Here is a 19,544-nt window from a genome sequence, read left to right as displayed (position 1 = left end):
GGATGTTAAAGTTAGGAAATAGAATATTAAAAAACAAAGAAATTCACTGAAAAAAAAAGGTTACAAGGAAGTTATAGTTAGGAAATAGGATTTAAAAAACGTTAGAAATTCACACAAAAAACAAAGGCTATAAGGACGTTATAGTTAGGAAACAGGATTAAAAAAATCTTGGAAATTCACTGTATAGTTAGTGTCATATTTCACTCGTACAAAACTAGTGAAATTCAGCAGTTATACTTACCTGAGCTAACTATAACTTACGCCCACAGAATGCACTGCTTATGACCTCACATATTACATCACTCATGACATGATCAGTGACATCACTGATGATATCTCAAATGACATCACTGGTGACATCACTGATGGCATCATCTAGTGATTGTGAGTGTTTTCTAAATGTTTCTGAGAGTTAAACATATATAGAAAGGTACCACACATGTCAAATTAGTATACTTAGTGTACTACTAATGAGTGATACTCTTTCTAACATATATCATGTGATTGGCTGAGTGACTGTGTGTATCCATGTGTGAGTGGGTGTGTGAGTGGCTGTATGGGTGTGTGAGTGGCTGTATGGGTGTATACGTGGGTTTGTGAGTAGCTGTGTGGGGGAGTGAGTGCTGCGTGAGTGAGTGTATTGGTGAGAAAGTGGGTGTGTCAGTGACTGTGTGGGTGAGTAGCTGTGTGAGTGGGTGTATGGGTGGATCAATGGGTGTGTTAGTGACTGTGGGTGACTGGTTGTATGTCTGAATGGCTGTATGAATGAGTGACTAGATGTGTAAGCAGCTGCATGGGTGAGTTAGTAGCTATTTGAGTGGGTGTTTGGTTGAGTCAGTTGGTATTTGAGTGTCTGTATTAGAGAGTGAGTGTCTGAGGGAGTGGCTGTATGGGTGAGTGAGCAGATGTGTGAGTGCTTGTATGGATGTGTGAATGTGTATGTAAGTGGTTGCATGGGAGTATGAGTGCTTGTATGGGAGAGTGAGTGATTGTTCGAGTGTTTTGAATAAGAAAAATCTGAGCCTGACAAGAACACCCCTGCACCCTTTGTTTGTTTCAGTGAATATATATATATTGAACAGCAGATCTCCACACTTGGTGAACCAGAGGAGATGGAAAGCCTCAGGAATAAAATGAAAACAAGACTCATAGCATACGAAAATGATATTAAAAGACGCAAGCAAAGCAAGTTTGCAAGAGACCAGCAAGACTATGAGTCAGGCAGAGTACTTACCTTCGCCAAAAAATACGATGCACCAAGGAGAACTCTCCAAACAGCAACTCTGAAAAGTAGAGCACTAGATCAGGTGGACACATCGGAGTCTGAGGTGGAAATTGACCAACCAGAGAGAGAAAATGCTCTGAGAGATCTAGGAACAGATGGGATTAAGGAACCGGATTTTCCCAAGGAGTACGAAGTAATGAAGGAATCGTGGAGGAGATATCCGCAAAGAGTGAAACCCCCAGACAGAAACACCGCAAAACCAGGAGAGGGGGTAAGAATCGCAAGAGGAGGTGGAACACCCCGGACAACAAGGGGCAGACGAGGAGCCAACAGAAAATAGACAAACAAACAGTGGTTAACCTTTCTGGAAGAGTGTTGACCGACGAAGAAATTGGAGTCCTCGAGAGGGGCCTCACGTTTTGCCCAACTTCTGAATGGGACTATGTACAAACCAGGATAGACCTCTATTGTTTAGTGCGCAAATTAAAATTGCAGAAAACTTTTAAATTACGTCCAATCTTACCACCACCGGCAACACCACATCTAACAACGGATAGACTTACAGGACAAGATCTTGAGGCACTGGAAACCCTATATGATCTACAAAGAGGCATGACATCGATGGAACCAAATGAGGAGGAGATTCCTCTTCTGGGTATCAACCAAACCAGTGGTAAAAGTAAATTTAAAAAGAAGTCCAAGTTCATTCCGAAAATGCCCTTCGACGCAATCGATTGCTTCCATGACTCTGTGATCAGAGATCTCAACAAATTGAGGTCACATGATAGTCAACGGCAATTGAAAAGTTATCATTTCTATAATCTATCTAAAGCCCAGTGGGCAGCAGTCAAGACTCTCAAAGAAGACACTAACATCATCATCAAACAGTCTGATAAAGGCGGCAATGTGGTGGTGATGTCTAGAGAGTTCTGCAAAGAGGAAGCATTACGATTACTTGGTGATGCAACTAGCTACGAAACAATCAATAGAGAAAGGTATAACACCAGCGTGACATTGTTTTATGATTTGCTTGACAAATGGAAAAATTGTGGTATTCCATACAGCCACTCTCACAATCACACACTCTCACATACAGGCAGTTATATACTCTTACACACATATATACTGCCTTTCACATATGTAGTTACTCACACATGTACCACTGAGATATACATTCAATCACTAACACACCCATACATACACTCACCCAACCATACAGTCCATCACAGATGCACTCTTAAAACCATGCACCCAGTGAATCACCCACTCAGACATCTATGCACAGAGTCATACACAACCCACCCACACAAACACTCAGGCACCCATACAGATACTCAGACAACCAATCAGTAACCCATATCGACATTCATGCAGCTATTCGCAAACCCATGCAGCAGCTTACATACCAACAGACAGAAGAATACAGACATTCGCACAGTTTAGTCACTAACCCATGCATTCAGTAAGTTATGTTCAATCACTCACTTATAGAGTCAGTCACACACCTAGTAAATCATCCAGTCAGACACGGATACACCCACTCATTCTTCAACACGCCTTTCCCTATATATATTAAAGCGTATTTAAACTTTAAAGAAACTCACAGTCACTGGATGATGTCATCAGTGATGTCATCAGTGATGTCATGAGTGATGTCACTGACCATGTCATGAGTGATGTAATATGTGATGTCATCAGCAGTGCATTGCGGGGCGCGAGTAATAGTTAGCTGAACTAACTATAACAGGGGAATTTCTAGGGTTTTGTACGAGGGAAATGTCCAGCTAACTATAACGCCTCTGAAACCTATGGTTTTTTCAGTGAATTTCTAAGGTTTTTTAAATGCTAATTTCTAACTAGAACGTGCACGAAACCTATGGTTTTTTCAGTGAATTTCAAAGGTTTTTTAAATGCTAATTCCTAACTATAAAGTGCATGAAACCTATGGTTTTTTCAGTGAATTTCAAAGGTTTTTTAAATGCTGATTCCTAACTATAACATACCTGAAAACTATGGTTTTGTAAGTGAATTTCAAAGGTTTTTTAAATGCTAATTCCTATCTATAACTTATCTCTTAAGCTATGATGTTTAATGATTTTCATAGGATTTCAAAATCTTTATATTTCAGTGTGTCAATTCTTTTAATTATGTTTTTTTAATATTGTTCTTTCACCATTTTTTTTACTTTTTTTCAATTAATTATTTTTAAAATTAAAAAATATTCTTTGATTTTAATGATTTTTTTTAAAATTTGTAATTTTTTAAACTATTTTTTATATTGTTTTAAATATTTTTTAAACTATATTTTCAATACTTTTTTTTTTTTACAATTTGTTTTGGATTCGCGCACCCTATGCGCACCTTTCTCGATCCCTGCGCGGAACATAGTCGCCATTTTACGATTGTAGTGTAGGATCCACGTACGGTATGCATTGGGTACGTATTTTCGTGCCCATATGCGACACGTGCGAAGCACGTTACGCGACGCTCGTGCGCTTCCGCAATACATCATGTGCGTGTTTGATGCGGTGGGTGCGCGAATCCTGCGAAATATTTTAAATGTCAAAAAACATATATATATGTATTTCATGTCAATATTAATTGAAATCTCAACTACTAATAAAATTAATATATTTTTACTTCTAATCCTATATTCCTTTTAAATGCAATTTCGCGAATTCTCGCTCGGTGCGTGCTGCCTATGCGCACGGTGCGCGGATCCCATGTGACCTGAAAAAAAGAGATTTGATTGGTTCATTACACTTCCTATTCTAACTATTGAAAGACCCCACCCATTTCAATCATTCTTCTTTGACCTTCTTTGGAGGAGCATCTCTCTGCAGAGAAGAACTTTTTTTGGCTAAGTTTACACTTAGTTCAAAAGTTTATCAAAAACAATGGCTTCAGGGCAGCAGGCATCCCCAGCATCTGCTCATTCATCTGTGGATGAATTTTTGGAAGAACCACCACGCCAACCAAGATATACATCTGTGGTTTGGAAATGTTTGACTTTTCCTGAGGGGCAAACCAAAACCAATGCCACCTTAGTGACATGTAAGATCTGCCAGCGAGTGCTCTCCCGTGGGGATCCCAACAAAAAATATTCCTACTGTACAGCCAGTATGATGAAGCATCTGAGGACCCTCCATCCGGTGAACCTTGCTCGAGAGGAATGCCGAAGAATGCGAGTTCTTCCAGCTCCATCTAATGCATCGCAGCCGAGTACTTCATGAGTGGATCCATCTGTGCAAAACTTGGACATCCGTCCACAGTTTGCTACCTTAAAAGTGCTCTGCAATAAATGCTACGCTGTACTTTGCTATGGAGAGCAGTCGATTGACCTTATCTGTCAAAAGCAAGAGAACCATCATTGCTAGTTTTTTTTTCCCTGAAGTTCATTGTTTTGTTCCTCCAGTTCTGTTTTTTCCTTTTTTTTCAAGAAAGAAAAAAAAACGAAGAAAAATATATAAAAGAAAAAAGAAGAAAAAAAAAGTTCTTCTAAGAACTAACTTTCCTGGTTTAAAAAAAGAGCTATATTTGTTTGTTAGTGTGTGAAAGTTTAGATGAATGTATGTGTAGTACGTAATTGAGTGAACGAATGCATTAGTAGCGTATGGTGAATACATAAGTTCAGAACTATGAGAAAGTGATGCAGCATCACACAGTAACCTCTTTAACTGCAGTGTGCTGTAGTACTTCCGAAGCACAGGGATGCAACATATGTACATAAATATGTTGCAAATCTATGCTTCTCTCTGCACGGCTGCTTAAACTGCAGCCATATTGTGACACAGGCACCCTTGCACCATGGTGCAAGGATATCTGTGTCATGTGGTGTTTGTTTTTGTGCAGGAAGACACACCTTCCTGCACAAAAACAATCAGTAAATACATTTTTCTCCTTCAATGTATGCTGAACATTTTAGCATGCATTGAAGGTTAAAAAATGAGGAGAAATGAAAACAATTTTCCTTGTTGTGCTTTGCAACACCAATTGGAGAATGGTGCAGCATTCACACACATGTCGAGATTTATGATTTCTGATAAATCTGGAGATGTGTCTTGTTGTATGAGTATTCAGTGCAATCACGCACAACAACACTTATAGAACGCCCTTTCAACGCAAAGTGGTGTGTATGATGAGGTTGTATTTACATGAAGAAGAAAAGGTACACAGAAAATTGCTTGCGAATGATAGGAGGTAAGCACAGAGTTTTGTCTGCAAAGATGCTCAAAGAAGAATGATTGAAATGATTGTGGTCCTTCAATAGGTACAATAGGAAATATTATGAACCACTCAAATCTGGTTTTTTTGCAGGTCACATGATATCCTATGACGGGGAGATTCAAAAACTACATAGGTATAAACAGGGTGTTTTGAAAAACGTATTCAAACTTTGTAGCCTCTTGCAGATCTGCCCATTGTACACATTAATACTTAGTTAAACTTACCTTCACAGTAATAGAAATAAAAAATGGTACACATTTTTTTTGTAATGTAAATTGTAGTAAATTGCTTATTTTAGAATTAGGATCTGTGAAATAAAAGTAAAAATAGTTATAACATGTAATAATACATTTTTAATAACACAACATAATTTAAACAAAATAATTTGTAATCGTACTCATCACATAGCAACGGGCAAAAATAACAATCAAAAAGATTGTTTAAAAAAAACCAACATGCTATTCTCTCTAATACCAGAAAATACAAATCATACATATGAAATGCTTATTGCTAACAAAATTTTATAACTTTAATTTATAAAAACTGTAAATGTTGTCGCTTTAAAATATTCACCGAGTCAATGAGTACAAAAAAGTCCATAATTCAAAAATATACCTTTCCTTGAGGCCAAATGGTATTTTTGCACTGTCTTTTATGTAAATTGTCCAATGGTAATCCTAATAAATTATAATAATAAATTCCTCAGAGAGTGAATTATCTTCCTAAAACTTTGGCTTTAAAAATATTAGGTAGGAATTTGGTAATTCACTAGGCAAACGTTGTTGGAAAACCAACTGGGCATCATTACAAAGTGTCCAGCCTTTGTCACATTTTAGATAGGCAGTGTAATGGCCAGATGTTGTGGAAGGACCATCATGGAAAATTATAGCAATTGCTACAAAAGTCCTTCCTGATATTGATAGTTCTGTTGCTACAAATTGCTTTATTAAAGTATTCAATTTTTTTCCATCAGCTGTACAACGTTGCATCATTACAATTATATATTGTCCATATTTCTTTTTTAAATAATGTGGATAACATTTCTGATTTACATTGGCTACACTCCATGTTTTGATTTGCACCTTTAACTAATTTATTGAAATACACTGATTTACAGTCCGGTAATGTTAAATATAGAAATCTTTCAGTGTCTACATTGGTGCTAAATGTATACATTCAATGTTCACAATGATGTTCCCATTTGTAACAAAGGCCAAAAATATTTTCTATTTCTACACCTTCATTTTCAAAAATGGTAAGCATATACATTAAAAATTCCTGAGCATCTTGTTGGATATTTTTCGTAAATTGTGTAGAACCAGAACACACATCCAAAAGACTACGAACATCTGAAACAGTTTACTTGTATCTGTTGTCAATTTTTCATAAACAGAATGCAACAAGGAACAAAATCTTTTTTGCCGATTCTGCATAATTTGTTCTTGCAAACCTTCAAGGTAAAAAACAACATTGACCACTACATTAGCATAGCAGTTGACACCTGAACTATTTTCCAACTGATAACCAACAACCTCTTCAATAGTGTCCTTTTTCTTTTTACTTGCTATCTCAACATTATCTTGTTCTTTTCCCTTCTCTACACCTTCAGTACAGATATTCTCAAACCTTGTTTTTCGACCAACCACACGCTTTTCAAATACAGGATATTGACCTAAATTCGGAGCATACACCCTTCTTAACCTATTATACTCTTTTACACAGTTTGCATCTGCAGTAACCTTTGTCTCATCAAAATCAATCAAAAACAAACCAGATAATGTTCTGACTCGTGACAAAGCAACATATGCCATACCCTCTTTAAACACGGTAGATCCAATGTTCACCAATGCACTGTCTACATTTAATCCTTGAGATTTATGAATAGTCACTGCATATGCCAGAGAAAATGGAAATTGTTTCCTACGGACATATAAATCTTTAACAAGCAAAAAACGAACTGTACAACAACCAATTTCTTTAACTTCTTCAATCTGATCAAATTTAATTTTTAAAAATTAAATTCCTTCTTTTTTCTGATAATTAACAAAATTCACCACTTTACCCATTGCTCCATTAACTAAATCTTTTTCTACATCCAAATTACGCCTTAAAATTACCAGACAGTTTACACATGCATATAGAGTCTTTTCTAAACCAGCCGTTTTAGATATTTTTTTTCTAAAGAATCCAGTTTTGTTTTCAATTTTCCCGTCAAAATAATAGTGATTCCTTCATGCTCTATTTTATCAATGGCTTCCATTTTTATAATTTCTTCATTTTCCAGTTTCAATAGTTCTCCGTTGAATATAGAAAACTCGCGCAGTGTTGGCATTAAGCAGATCACTGATTTATTTTCTGCAATTTTCATGTACACTTTCTCAGGAACTACATTTTCATTTGGAAACAAATTGGAAAGTAATCGACTCTCCAAAGCTTGTTTGCCATGTTCTGTCAGAAGTCCAATTCTTATATCTTGAAGAATACTTCCATATTCAGCATCATTTGCCTGTCGCATATTTGTTGTCAGTTCTTTGTATTCAAAATATGTCCAAATGTTCACGTTACCAACACTACCAAGAGACTTTCTGGTATCTTCATGTGCAAGTGTTTTAAATACCGGTTGTCCTTTTACCGGAGTCAGTTGCAGTAGATCTCCAAAAACCATGACGTGTTTTCCTCCAAATAAAACGTCATACTCTGTTTTAAGAATTTGCTGCATTCTTAAATGCACAAAGGCAAGCATCAAGTTTGAGACCATCCTTACCTCATCAATAATGAGAAGTTTAGTTTTCTTCAGGACTCTTGAAACTTCACAACAAGCTTCTCCAGATAGCTTGTGGTATTCCAATTTGTTCTCATACTCTACTGGTAGCATTAGTAAATGATGTAAAGTAATTCCTTTAATGTTATGTGCTGCCAACCCAGTTGGAGCAGTGACAACACAAGACAAATGCGACTCAGGTGTTGTCTGCAGATAACTTGTAATTACTTTAATTAAGAAACTTTTTCCTGTTCCAGCTTGACCACTCACATACATTCGGATAGGTTGAAATGATGTACATGAGCACCCTTTCTCTTCATGAAGTAATGCATGGTCAATCTGCTCTTTCACTTGTTGATATATTTGTTTCTGTTCAACATTTAGTTGTCCTTCCAAGTTTCCTAACTGTATTACATCTTCTTGAGCTTGATACATTGCTGTTTCCACCTCATTAATGGCAATTGCTGCTTCATTTTCAACAATTGGTTGTCCTAGTGGATCTTGACTCAGTGCAGCAGAACTTTGACTGTCTTGAGAACTGTCTCTAGCAATCTCAGCTGCAATTGTAGCTTCTTGATCAATTTCATCATTCAACATTTTCACATAATTTGCAAAAGCATTGCATTGTATACTATCTTTACAAGCATTAAATGAATCTTTATAGCTCTGAAAATCTCCAAGTAATTCCAGTTCTGAACGCCATGGTTTGAACATTTGCAAAAGGGCTAAATAGTAAAATTCCCTTTTATCAGCAGTGTCGCAACTCAGTTTCCTGTGATTAATTAAATTTCCTTTCCTTTGTTTCACTAAACATCCTTCGGAACCAATCACTGCATATTTTCCATCATTGATGTTCCCTGTAGCATTTCGTTTAAAAATATATATTTTTGCAGCACTTCATAGAGACACATGTTCTCAAGATGATTACTTCTGTTTGGGTAATATGTGTCCAACATATTCATTTTCAAAATATCTGTACTTTCTGGTTCTTTTTCTGCTAAATATTCAATTTCTTGAGAACAGATTTCAGTACCCGATTTCGCATTGCTGCAAGACCTAGACTCACCCAAATGATTCTTCTACTTTTGGAGTATAGACTTGCAGATGATAACCGATCTGAGCATTCATATGTTCCAATTTCACGATGCGATAACATCTTCAAACTGAAATTGTATAATTTCTTACTTAGAGTCTTCTCGTGAAAAATCTCTTCCCACATTTCTTTCTATTCTGTCTTTTCTAATTAAGTAATGTAGGACGTTACATATCGAGCAACAGCAATGGAATTGTCCGCAACATACTGAATATCCATGTTTGCGTTCCACATGGATAAAATAACTGGATTGTAGTCATTTATGTATTTTGACTCTTCGCTTCTTCTTAAGTTGCAGGTATTTTTTGAAGACTTTCTTGTGATGGTATGTCGCATAGCTGACATAAAACTGTTCACTCTTCCTTTGGATAATACAGGACGTGGAAATCCAAAATGACATTTGGTATAGAACTTATCCTTTGACTTGTACTTTCATCGACAGTATTTTCCACACCTATGGCTTTGGAATTGTAAGACTTGTTGTTTTAAGTTTTTATCTTCTCTGCTATTGGGTACGGCACATGTGGCATAATCTTCAATAAAAGACAAAACAGTATCATCTGAATCTGTTCCAAATTTGGGGGCGTCCTTGATCCATAACAACATATGTATATGAGGAGCACCTCTTGCTTGATACTCCTTTCTCCAAAAGAAATCCACAACTTCTCCAAGAGGAGGATTTTATTTATTGCAGATGAAAGACATCATAGCTTCAAATCTATTATTGAAATATCTGCATACATTAACAGGATCCAAAGAGCACAATTCTCCAGGTGTCTTGTATTCAATATTTTTTATATTGGAATTTGCCTCTCGAAGAAATTCAAGTAAATCATCCCAAGCATACTCAGCACAGCTTAGTGTAACAAACCATGTAGGAGTTCCTAAATTCCGTAGCATACATTTTAGTTCTCCATGACAACGGTACCAATATTCATTAGTCCCACGCTGACATGCCATCAGATTAATCAACTGAGATTCTAAATAATCATCTCTCTGATGCACTTTATCCATAAAATCCTTTGCAGTTACATTTTGCAGATGCATTCCAGTTTTTAAAATGTGATTTACTGCATATGAAAGTCCAGACAAGTCACTTTCAAACAGAAGATGAAACATATAAGGGATAGATTGTCGAAATCTTGGATCTTCTGCATATAATCTTGTTGCCCGATATTCAGATGCAGGAATCTGCACAGGACGTTCATCATATCGTCCACCTTTTCCTGTTAGAAACAACTGTGGGAAACAACGAGCTTCCAAGCTCTCTTCCCATACACTCATGGGACTTCCTCTTGCTTTTTCATTTGGAACAACTCAATCATATTCCTCATCACCTCTTTGGAATGAAATGGATGTACACTGTAATGTTGATAGATTTCTTCACATCTGGACATGTCCACTTTTTCAATTTGTCCACATAGGTGCCGATTCCGATCCTGTAAAACCCGGGTACAGATGGTCGTACGGAGCGTTTTCTCCGTACGACTCGTACCCGGGAATTCCACCGTACAAACCAGCAAGTACGATTCGTACAGAAATACCATTTCCGTACGAATCGTAAACAACACTGTACGGCTAAAAAATACATAAAATTCTGATCCTGGACAGCACGTCCGCGATGTCCGCACGGAGTCAGGCAGCGTTTTACGGACCAGCAAGTACGATCCGTCCCTACGGCACTCCGTAGGGCTCTTTTTTTACGGGAGCCAAAAACTGCCGTAAAAGCTGATTCCCCAGGGGCACGAGTCGTACAGTCCCCCCACCCCAGCCCTGTATGTACGCGCCGTACCCCCAGCCCCGTATGTACGCGCTGTACCCCCAGCCCCGTATGTACGCGCTGTACCCCCACCCCAGCCCCGTATGTACGTGCCGTACACCCACCCCAGCCCCGTATGTACGCGCCATACACCCAGCCCCGTATGTACGCGCCGTATACCCACCCAAGCCGCGTATGTACGCGCCGTACCCCCAGCGGGGTGGGGGTACGGCGCGTACAATCGGGACTGGGGTGGGGGTACGGTGCATACATACGGGGCTGGGGTGGGGGTACGGCGCGTACATACAGGGGCTGGGGATACGGCGCGTACATACGGGGCTGGGCTGGGGGTACGGTGCGTACATACGGGGCTGGGGTGGGGGGCCGTACGACTCGTACCCCGGGCACAAGTGTACCCGGGGTAGGGGTCGTACACAGTTCACTCCGTACGGGACATTTTCCATACGTTTGTGCATTCGGAATGCCGGTACGGATCGGACTTGTGCGCTGGGGCTTCAGTTTTACGACTCATATGTAAAACTGTCCGGGGACGTCTCGTAGACTTTTCCCGAGGCGATTCGTATGTATTTTTCCCGTACGAATCGTACTTCACCGTTTGTACGGTACTTGTACGATTCATATGTAAAAAAATACGGATACGAGTCGTACGGGAAAAAAAATACAGGATCGGAATCGGCCCCTTAATGTTTCAGTATCTTCTGCTAAATCTATTTCTTCTTCTCCTACAAAAACTTTTTTATAGTACTCATTATTTTTTATCAGATACAATGATGCCTTTTGCACTTTTCTAACATCCACTAACTCTTGCCAGATTTTCCTATTCTTAGTAGGAACACCATTAACTAGAATGACTAGTGGTTCATTTTCTGCATGGTCTACACCAATAGTTTCAATGTTTTTCTTTAAATCTAACGGTAAATACACAACTCTTCCTTTCAATCCTCTTTGTAACTCTGATGGAGGTAATTTACCTGTTTTAGGCTCCATACGAACAATAGCCTGAAACGGGTTCACACATTGAATGAGAATAGACTCATACGTATTTAAATCTATCAGCTCTGGAGGAATAGCAACCAACTCTAGATTATTATGAACAGCTCTAGCAGGCAATTTATTCTCATCTAATTTGTTATAACAATATTTGCAAATACGCTGCTCAGATCCCAAATCAAAACAATCCTCTACCAACAAATAAGTTGCAGATTCCTTCCACTTATCATTATTTTCTATTTCACTTTTTAAATACAGATTGGCACTCCTAGTCTGATTTTTATAGTGACTTCGCCGACAACAAATACAAGAAACATTTGGTCTTTCACCTGAAATTACCTTAAACTTTGTGATTTGATCTTCAAAATTTTTTGTAATCACGGGTTCTACATTGTCTTCAACATTTTGTTCTACTAATGTGTCAGTTTCTGCACTCTCTTGCTGAGGACCAAAGTAACAAAACTCAATATCATCACAAACCTTCTTCACATCTGATACTGACCCATGCAAAAAAGCACTGTTCAACTCATTTAACTTTAGTGCTGGACTTTTTGCATAATACAATCTTCTCACTAACTTCCGCATTTGTACTGCCAACAGCCTGAAATGGTGAAAAACACTTTGACAAACTTTCCTAGAAAGACAAGCCAGAGAATGACCTTGCAAACCAGTATTTTTTCTTAGTCTGCAATGGTCTAGTACTTGCAACACCTTAATCTTTTGTTTAACACTTTTTTTACTATATGCTCGTAAAAAACTACATAATTTATCAATAGACTCTTGTCGTGCCCTACAAATACTACTGCAATCCCAAGTGTACACAGGGTGTTTAGGATGTCTCCCTGGAACTTCATCAGCTATCACTTCTTCTGCATTTCTTTCAACCATTTTCTCTTTGTCAATTGGACAACCATCTCTAACCTCATAACCTCGACCACTGGTGTCAACTGCATGCAATAAATTATTACTCTGTAAATAACTCTCTTCATTAAAGAAAGGCTCTGAACTGTAACTGTGTTTCCATTCTCCCCAAAAAATCACAATAATGTGTTCTATTAATTACTCTTTTCCTCCTACTTTTGGCCTTCATTAAATGGATTGGTTTATCTAGTGATCGAATTCTGTTTAATACTAAAATGAATAGTTTCCTTTTTACTTCAAAAGCCTTTTCAACAATGGTTTCAATATGCTTCTTCTTTTTATAAAATAGAGCTCTCTTTTTATATTTCTTCACATCTTTCAGCAAATTATGTACTACTCTCTTGTAAAATATTTTTCTGTGTATTTCCTTATACTGATTTTGCCTTCTTTTACCATACTTCGTCTCCTTTGACTGTCCATTTGCTTTTTTGCTTTTCCTATTATTTTGAATATTTTTTATAGTTGAAGCATTCTCAGAGGTTTCAGCATTTTGTACATTCTGTCTCGTCCTACAAACATTTTTAATAAATTGCTTTGTGATCTTACCAGAAGATTTTTTAATTTTAGCCACATTATGTTCATTCAATACTTGTGGTTGATTTTTCTTCAAATAACTCTCCTTTCTCTGTTCTTTTCTTTTTCTTTTTTTTCTGGCATGATTTCTCTATTTTAATGATGAAAAACAGTATCTGTAAAAAATAATCACAAATAAATGTATATTAATAACTTTAGAATTTATACTTTTCTATTACTGTACAAACACATTTTATATAAATACTGACTAAGAAATTATAGCCCTGAAGCACAAGTGTGACGATGGTTAAAACACTACATACATAGTGCCTACTACTTTGAAGCAGTTCATGCCCTAAAGCCTGCCTCACTGAAAGACTACATGCTTACTGACTGAATGATTAGAGTACTATAAGGAGAGACACTGGGTGAGTGACAGGGTGTTTGCTAGAAGTGTATAGATACTGACTGGGATAGAGGAGAGTGCCTGGGTTAATCTTTTTAAGTTTTTGTGTTTTGGTGCAGTGAACAGATTACTACATAGTGCCAGATGAGTCACTAGAGGTGTGCAAGTGGACTGAAAGAGTGTTTACTGGAGTTTATAGATACTGACTAGTTAATTGAAGAAGTGAAAGACAAGTGTGTAGGTGGATAGAGGCCTGCATGCATATTGGACAGACGTTTGAAGCACTCCATGGGCTAAGGCCTGGGTCACTACATGAGTACCTGGGTAGTGACTGAATCATTAGAGTACTGCAAGGAGAGTGCCTGGATGAATCTTTTAAGTTTTGGGGTTTTGGCGCAGTGAATAGATTAGTACATGGTGCTGAATGAGTCACTGGGGGTGTGCAAGGGGAGTGACAGGGTGTTTATTGGAGTATATAGATACTGACTGGGAAAATTAAGGTGTGAAAGACAATTGTGCAGGTGGTTAGAGGCCTGCATGCATAGTGGATAGACGTTTGAAGTAGTCCATGTGCTAAGGCCGGGTTCACTACATAAGTACCTGGGTACTGACTGAATCATTAGAGTACTACAAGGAGAGTGCCTCGTGAATTTATAAGTGTTTGGCTTTAGGCGCAGTAAATGGATTAGTACATGGTGCTGAATGGGTCACTGGAGAAGTGTAAGGAGAGTGACAGGGTGTTTTGCGGGAACTGCATGAATACTGACTGGGGTATTGAAGGTGTGAAAGACAAGTGTGTAGGTGATTAGAGACCTACATGCATAGTGGATAGGCGTTTGAATCAATCCATGTGCTGAGGCCTGTCACACTCCAATAGTACTTGGATACTGACTGAATGTTTTGAGTATTGCAAGGAGAGTGCCGGGATGAATTTATAACTATTTGTTTTTTGGCGCAGTAAATACATTAGTACATGGTGCTGAATGGGTCACTGGAGAAGTATAAGGGGAGTGACAGGGTGTTTGCAGGAACTGTATGAATACTGACTGGGGTATTGAAGGTGTGAAAGACAAGTGTGTAGGTGGCTAGAGACCTGCATGCATAGTGGATAGACGTTTGAAACAGTCCATGGAGTAACACCTGGATCACTGCAAAACTACCTGGGTACTGACTGAATTATCAGAGTACTGCAAGGAGAGTGCCTGGTGAATCTTTTTAAGTTTTTGGGTTTTGGCGCAGTGAATAGATTAGTACTTAGTGCCAAATGAGTCAGTGGAGGTGTTCAATTGATGTGACAGGGTGTTTATTGGAGTTTATAGACACTGACTGGGAAATTGAAGGTCTGAAAGACAATTGTGTTGGTAGTTAGAGGCCTCCATGCATAGTGGAAACGCGTTTGAATCAATCCATGTGCTAAGGCCTACCTCACTCCATTAGTACTTGGGTACTGACTGAATGATTAGACTATTGCAAGAAGAGTGCCTGGGTGAATTTAAAAGTGTTTCAGTTTTGGCGCAGTGAATGCATTACTACATGGTGCTGAATACGTCACTGGAAGAGTGCAAGGGGAGTGACAGGGTGTTTGCTGGAAGTACATGGATACTGACTGGGGAATTGGAGGTATGAAAGACAAGTGTATATGTTATGTTATGTTATGTTAATTTATTTCTTCTGTAGCGCACGGCTACTCCCAGGAGCGTCCCGGCGCTTTGCTGAAGAACATTGGCAGACAAAACAGAACATAGCGACTACAAAAAAGGAGACAGAAAAGAGACTCAGGTTATCTAGAAAAAAACTTATTTAGTGAAAAGCCACGTTTTAAGCTCCTTTCTAAAGGCAAGGAGACTCGGGGCCTGTTTAAGAGAGAGTGGTAATTCATTCCACTCCTTCGGGACTAGGTAGCGGAAGGATCGACCACCCATCCTTGCACGCCTAATGACCGGGACTGTCATTTTAGATAGCAAAGATGATCTCAGGGCCCTGCCCGGTACATATCGGGAGAGACGTTTCCTTATGTACTTGGGGCCGGAGCCTTGTAGAGCCTTAAAGGCAAAAGTCATGCACTTAAAAAGAATTCTTTTAGCGATCGGCAGCCAGTGTAAAGCTCTCAATAGGGCCGTGGCGCCGGCTCTTCTTGGGAGCCCGTAAATAGCACGGGCTGCCGAGTTCTGGACCACTTGCAGACGGGTCAGAAGATATTTTGGTAGGCCCAAAAAAAGGGCGTTTGCGTAGTCCAGTCGCGATCCAATCAAAGCCTGAACAATAGTCTTCCTATGCTGAACAGACAAAAGAGGAAGGAACTTTCTCAGCATCCGTAAAATGCCGAAGCATTTACCTGAGAGGCACGAAATATGTGGCCCAAAAGACAGTTCACTGTCCACAATCACTCCCAGGTTTTTTGCCTTGAGGGACACACTGTCAGGTGGAAACAAATCTTGAGGCCACCAGGCTTTCCAGTCTGGTTCAGAGGTGCAACCAAAAAAGAGCAACTCCGACTTGTCGGGATTACACTTTAACCCATTACACCTGAACCACTCGAAAACCGCCCCCAAACAGTCCTTGATCTGTACGCCATCGAAAGTCCCGCCCCTGTCACAAGTGAACAGGAGCTGGGTATCATCGGCGTAAGATATGACCTGGGCGCCAAAAGACTCCGCGACTGCCGCCAGAGGGGCCATAAAGATATTAAATAGCGTGGGGCTAAGGATGGAACCCTGCGGTACCCCTACCTCTAATGGAGACATATCCGCGGAGAAAGGAGGCGCCCAGATCGTTTGTCGGCGGCCGGCTAGAAAGGATTTAAGCCAACTCCACACCGTTCCCTGAATGCCGCACTCCCAGAGTCTTACAAGGAGGCGATCATGAGGGACGGTGTCGAAAGCCGCCGATAGATCTAACATTACCAACATAGCCCTTCCTCCAGAGTCGAGTACTTCCCTGATGGCATCCGTGACCTCTAAGAGAGCCGACTCTGTGCTGAAATTTGCACGGAACCCAGATTGCGTGTCATGCAGCAGATCGTGCTCCTCAATAAAATTAGAAATCGTCCGATGTACAAATTTCTCGGCCACTTTCGCTAGAGCGGGGAGAAGGGAGATAGGTCTATAGTTGGCATGGATGAGGGGGTCCAAGGTAGGCTTCTTGATCAATGGCAGGATCAAGGCATGTTTCCATGCTTGTGGGACTACTCCCGTTAGCAATGAAGAATTCAAGAGTGGATTCAGCAGAGCATTTAAAGCAGGTGCCACCTTCCCCAGATGTTTAGCTGGGCACGGATCAAGTGGAGAACCTGATTTCAAACCAGACAGAAGCTCCAGGGAGGTGTCAAGACAAAGATGTGGAAAATGTGAAAGAGAAGGGCCTGTATTCTCCCTAAATACAGGGAGGGATGAAAAACCTGTGGCCAAGTGAGAGCTGGAGTAGAGAAGAGAGGCTTGAATAGTTGTAATTTTGGTCGTAAAGAAAGTTGCAAGCTGTTTTAACCATTCTTCAGAATGAGTATGAGATGGAGTGCAAATAGCAGGGGACGTAAAATCCAAAACAACTTTAAAAATGTCCTTACAGCCATTTTCAGCCTCATCAATTCGTCGCTCAAAGTATGCTTTTTTTTCCTTCCAAATTGACTGATGGTAGGCTTTAGTTATTACTCGAAATTTTGCTTTCTCAGTCAGGTCATAGGCCCGTCGCCAAACTCTCTCTGCCCTTTTACAGCCCTGCCGCTGCTCCCTTAACTGGGGAGTGAACCATATTTATGCTTCTTTTCGGGAATTAAGGTCTGAAGTCTGGCTGTCAGCCAATTCTGAAAGAGACTGAGATTCTCTTCCAACGTACCCGAAAGAGGACATGGAAAGAAATTAAGGGCCTCAGATAGCATTTCCGCCGAAAGTAGATGGAAAGGGCGCGAAAATCGCGAGGTCTCTATAGATTCTCTCCCCCGAGTGAGAACGGTGACAGGTACCGAGAAAGAGACCAAAAAATGATCAGACCAGAGTACAGGTTGTAAGGACTCTATCACAATAGCTTTTGTAGAAAAGATCTGGTCAAGAGTATGGCCTTTATTATGCGTCGGCTTTAGAAGAAACGGAGACAGACCTAATGTATTTGTAATGTCACTTAGTTTCATTGCGTCAGGGTCCGCTGCGATATCCATGTGGATATTGAGGTCCCCAAGAAGCATACAGTGCTCTGATCTGAGACAGGGGACAGAGAGAGCGACTTGTAGTACATCAAAGAACGACCCTGCCGACCCCGGGGCTCTATACAAGAGAATCCCGGTACAAGCCTGGAGGGGGGAGAGCTGAAGGGTGAAGCCCAAGGCTTCGCATCCCTGAATGTTCTCTACCGGAAAGGTTGAGCAGGGAATGTTTTTATTGACCACAAGAGCTACTCCTCCCCCTCTGCCAGATATTCTGTCCCTCCTGAAGATGTTATATTCCGGAGGGATGGCGTTGGCTAGGTCAGGTGTTGAACAGTCACTCAGCCATGTCTCCGTAAGGAATAAACATGATATATCGGAATTATACAATAAGTTCCAAATATCCAAAGAGTGACCGATCACGGATCTAGTATTGAGAAGAAGGCATTGGTAAGGGAGCGGAATGGTGTCAGGCGCAGTCCCGATGGAAATTGGAGGCCGCCACCCACAAGTAGAACAGCCTTTTCGAAAAGGCCGGCTGCCAGGAAATGAAGGATGACATTGGCCACTAGGGGGGCGCAAGGCAAGTAAATCGGCCGCACTGTAACATACCATACCGGTAAGATTACACACCGGTATTACCAGCATAGACAGCAATAAACACCTCCCCGTCCTGTCCCGGACACTCCCGAGACGCGGACGAGCGCAGACGGGCAGGACTCTGGCACGACTCCGGCGCAGGGAGTCGCACACCACTGCGCGTCACCGCTGCGTGTGCAGACGGCTAGTTTAAATGCGCCGTCGGAGCCTGAACTGCCCGCCTACTCCCCCAAAATGGCACCCAGCATACACCTGGCAGTTCCTTCCCAAACCAAGATGGCTGAAAAAAGATCACCACACTTCCCAATAACGTGATCCGCCAAAGAGCGGTGTTGGTGCAAAGTTTTATAGTGCAAGTAAGCGGGTTGAAGTGTGACTAAAATCAGGGGATAACAAAGAAAGCAAATCAAATAGAATACAAGAGGGTTCGATTTTTTAAAAATAGCGCTAACACAAACGCGTTTAAATCTGCGGCAGGTAATGGTTCAGTCAGCTAATCATCTGACGCGTGCAGCCGCCCGGTTTAAATGCGCCGTCGGAGCCTGCACTTCCCGCCTACTCCCCCAAAATGGCACCCAGCATACACCTGGCAGTTCCTTCCCAAACCAAGATGGCTGAAAAAAGATCACCACACTTCCCAATAACGTGATCCGCCAAAGAGCGGTGTTGGTGCAAAGTTTTATAGTGCAAGTAAGCGGGTTGAAGTGTGACTAAAATCAGGGGATAACAAAGAATAGCAAATCAAATAGAATACAAGAGGTTAGAAGCCTGCATGCATACTGGATAGACCTTTGAAGCAGTCCATGTGGTAATGCATGGTTCACTGCATGAGTACCTGCGTACTGACTGAATCATTAAACTACTGCTAGGAGACTGCCAGGGTGAAACTTTTA

This window comes from Triturus cristatus, chromosome 4_2 (genome assembly GCF_964204655.1).
Source record: "Triturus cristatus chromosome 4_2, aTriCri1.1, whole genome shotgun sequence".
NCBI classification, from domain to species: domain Eukaryota; kingdom Metazoa; phylum Chordata; class Amphibia; order Caudata; family Salamandridae; genus Triturus; species Triturus cristatus.
Note: the sequence above shows the minus strand (reverse complement) of the source record.